At 37.4% G+C, this 4,564-nt stretch overlaps 1 pseudogene; it reads left to right on the plus strand.

The window, feature by feature from the left end:
- The first annotated feature begins 3,814 nt into the window (after window positions 1-3,814).
- On the plus strand, window positions 3,815-3,893 carry LOC112437132 (small nucleolar RNA U3; annotated as a pseudogene).
- Window positions 3,894-4,564: the final 671 nt, after the last annotated feature.

Below are 4,564 nucleotides of genomic sequence, written 5' to 3' on the forward strand. Positions count from 1 at the left end.
GAGAACAGCACAATTATAACTATGCTTACATTACACAGTATAAACAAATGCATAGTATTCATGGGGTTGCAAATAAGGAAACTGGCTCTAGCTAACTTAAGAGGAAAAGAAGTGAAGAATTGAGAAATGAAGCCTAGGAAAGGGGACGAACTAGACAGTTTTGGCCATCTACACTGAAAGATCTTCCTGGCACAACGTCTCACCTGGAAGGGAGACATTAACAATGACAGCCACTAGCGGCTTACAGTTTTGATGTCTTTGTCCAATTTTAAGTCCCTGAAAGAGGTTAGTTTTTGGCCTCAGTTTGAGCTAAGGGTCCATACTTGGACCCATAATCATATCTGGCTTGAAGTCCAAAGACACACAGAACTGCCGTGTCAGTGTATCAGGGTTCGTTCTCAAAGCAAAGAAGATGATAAAAGCTGGGAAGATGCATCAACTTTAATACTCAATGATTTGAAAAGCCTCAATGTGGACAATGAATAAAAGGGAGATACTGGATGTGAAGAGACCAGTCACAATGCAGTGGGGATGATCTTAGAGTTAGGTAACAAGTGTTTATATGAGGGTAATGTATGTTGAAATGGAAAATTAAGAAGTATGTGATTATCAGACATGGGGACAGAATTTTTAAAAAGTGAAGAGTCAATAGTCATGCTGAAGTTTTCAGCTCAAGTGACATGGAATATATTATTACACACTCATTCCTTGATGTTCAAACTCAGCCAGCATTCACAGACACCACACTGGGGAAATAAACAGTACCCGTGCTAGGGTTTACCTATTGAAGACTGCCTTCCTGGCACACTTTGCAGGTCTTGTTTAAAGCTGACATAAACTTGTTATGGTATATGTGTTACATTTTATATAAGTTTCACCTATAATAGTATTTTTTTATTATTTCTCTAACTACAGGTCCTGTTTCTGTTAGATGAAAGAACTTCTACTATATTAGAAATATCATCAATAGAGATATATATTTTTTAAAAGTTCCCACTCTAGATGGGATAACATGAAAGTCACTGGAATTCAAAATATATGAGACAACATTTGTATGCAAGTGACTTGTAATCTGGAAAGGAATCAGGACATGAAAGATAAATTGTGAGCCAATGACTAAGATAGACAATATATGATACAGCAATTCAGAAGAGGCTGGGATAGTCAGAAAATACTTTATAGAAAAAATGATAGGACTAAAATTGAGTCTTATGAAAGGGATTCTGACAAGATTCAGATAATGTAAGATTCCTAGATAACTGTCGATATATTGGATGGACATGAGGAAGTCCTGGATAACAATGTTGGAAATAGAAAGTAACACTTAGCCTACTCTATGTGCCAAGCACCATGAGAGATACTTCAATAAGTCATGTCATTTAATTCTCCCCCAAATTTCCAACTGCCTTAGTCTATTCAGGCTGGTGTAAGAAAACACCATAGACTGGGTAGCCTATAACAACAGAAACGTATTTATCACAGTTCTAAAGGCTAGGAAGTCCAAGATCAGGGTGCCAGCATGGTCAGGTTCTGGTGAGGGCCCTCTTCCAGATACAGACTGCCAATTTCTTGCTGTGTCTTCACATGGTGGAAGGGGCCAGGTAGCTCTCTGGGGCCTCTTTTGTAAGGGCATGAATTCCATTCATAAGGACTCTACCCTCATGACCTAATCCCTTCCCCCAAATCCCCACCTCCTAATACCATCACCTTGGGGGTTATTTTAACATACAAATTTGAGGGGGACATGAACATTCAGACCCAGCACCAACCAAGATGCAACTTATTATCTCCATTTTATAGATGATAAAACTGATTGAGAAATAAGATATCTTGTTCAGGAGCACAACGATGGAGATAGTCAGAGCCCAGATTGTAGTAAGCCAAGTTCTTTTGGCTGCATCTCCTGACTTTTCAAATGACAGGCTAACACAAATGAACTTTATTTTATACTATACAGGTTTTACCTTTAGCCTCTCTAACAACTTTTCAAATACATTTATTCCCCAGCCTACCAAATATTCAACTTCAAGCTTCAGTCTACCTTAGATATTTCATATTTAACTAAAGTTTCAATTTTCAAGTCAATATTCCTAGCCACAGGCTCTCTCTCCAGTTCCAAACCTACGTTGCCCATTGTCCATTGGACACTCCTATCTTTCCTTCATATTTTTATTTTAGGTTCATAATAATTGGCACCCAGTAGTCTCTTTTCCTCTTAAAAACTCTTTCCCAACATAGTTATTTCTGCTGAAGGGTCTAGTAAGTCCCTAGTCATCCAGGCCCAAAAAATCAGTCATATTGGCATCTTCTTTTTCTTTTATCCTTTGGACTAAATAAATTAACAAATCAGTCTGCAGAATTTATCCTCACAATGCCTTTCACAGTCATTGCAACCTTGCAATTCCCATTGGTTCCAATTATCACCTCCTGTTTTAAGCATTCCTCTGATATTATTTGCTTAAGAAGCCATTGAGTAGCTGTCCTTATGGTCCTGAGTAAATTTTCTCTGTCATTCACTCTCATAACATTCTGTTTTTTTCCTAGCACTTTTAACAGTAGGAAATTATATTATTTACTTGTTTTATTATTTAATAGTTGTCTTGTCTACTAAAATGTAACTTTTGTGAAAGCAAGGATCGCTTCTTCATTCTACCACCTATGCCCCTCTCAACGTCTGACATAGGAGATGTGCTTAGTAAATATAGCCAAGTGAATAGTCTTTCCAAAAATCTACTTCCCATTTCTGTTCGCAATACCTCCTGCATTCAGCTGTCAGAGAAATGTTTCTTGAAGTGTAGCTCTAAGAAGCCATTTTTCTAGTTTAATCATCTATTATTTACCTATTGCCTATTAAGTTAGTTATTAACTACTACTAGTTCTAGCATTCAGACTCATAGGGTCCTCTGCAATGTGAATACAAACTACACTTCTATGCACAATTCCCTTACTCTCTTTGTCTCTAAATCAAATGCTGTTTAATTTTCTGTCTCTATGCCTTCTGTGTGTGTTTGTAGCATCTTCCAGAATGTCCTGTTCCTGTATCAGTCAGTTTAAACAACATTTTTCTCTAGTGATGAATAGATTCCAAACCTTAGTGGTTTAAAACCACAGAGGTGTATTTCCCACTCACATTCCTGCTTATCATGTTTGCCTGTGGCTTTGTTCCTTGCCCCTCCATTCTCAGAATAAGCTAATAGAGCAACTCCTCTCTAGAACACAACAGTCACTTGGCAGAAGGAACAGAGAGATGGTGGGACTCTGAAAGCTTTTTCTTGGAAATGGTGAACATTTTATTAACGAAAGGCAGTTATTTGACAAAATCCAACCTAAATGGAGTAAGGAGTATAATACCTCTCCATGTACTGGCCCAGTATGGAGAAGTGGTGAATATTTTCACTGCAATACTGTATTAGTCTGTTCTCACGCTGCTAATAAAGACACATTTGGGACTGGGTAATTTATAAAGGAAAAAGGTTTCATAAACTCACAGTTCTGCATAGCTGGGGAGGCCTCACAATCATGACGGAAAGCGATTAAGGAACAAAGTCACGTCTTACATGGCAGCAGACAGGAGAGAGCTTGTGCAGGGGAATTCCCATTTATGTAACCGTCAGATCTCCTGAGACTTATTCACTACCATGAGAACAGTATGGGGGAAACTGCCCTTATGCTTCAATTATCTCCACCTGGCCTTACCCTTAACATGTAGGGATTATTACAGTTCAAGGTGAGATGTGGGTGGGGACACAGCCAAACCGTATCAAATACCATCTACTTCACCTTTCTATCTCAGTCATTAAAATGCTAATTATCCAAGACTATACTTTCAGGGATCATTTCTACAGTTTGTTACTAGAGAAGTTTCTCTGACTGTGTAGAGCACTAAAATGCTAATTATCCAAAGAGACCCATGTCACTAAGATGCTTTTCCCCATTCTCCCAGCCAATACTACATTGAAAACACAAAGCATATTACTTAAACCTATCTTCTAAACTTATTTTTATCTACTTTTCTTATTCTATCATTCCTCAAAACCCCATATTCCGATTGCAAGTTTTACTAAGACCTGGTGGCTATGGCATGTAACAGTCAGCAAAATGCCTTGAACACAGTAGTTGTTAATAAATGTTTATTGAACGTAGTTGATTTAATCACAAGTAAGGAGACATTGAATACTTTTATGCTAAGAATAATATGAACAAACTATATTTCAAGCTGATTAATATGGTAACTGAAACAGTATTTGCTTCTTTAAGCATCTTGGTTTATTTTCGTATGTAAATATGTTCCCACGATGTACAGGGTGCACAGAGCTAATTACCTTCCTTTGCTTGGTATGCAACAGACCAGAAAACCTAAAATTATTCTAATCCAAGTGTTTTTCCAAATGGCTTCTCTACAACCCACATTGATTCTGTATAGCAAAAGTAAAATTTACATGGCAAAGATAATTTTTTTGGTAATACAGTATAAAGAGAATGGTATAATACAGTCAGAACTTTTTGACTTCAGGGTTTTGTGACACTGTCAGTGTATGTCTAATATTTAGTGTAAAGTTGGAAA

The sequence above is a fragment of the Pan paniscus genome, chromosome 15 (genome assembly GCF_029289425.2).
Source record: "Pan paniscus chromosome 15, NHGRI_mPanPan1-v2.0_pri, whole genome shotgun sequence".
Lineage (NCBI taxonomy): Eukaryota > Metazoa > Chordata > Mammalia > Primates > Hominidae > Pan > Pan paniscus.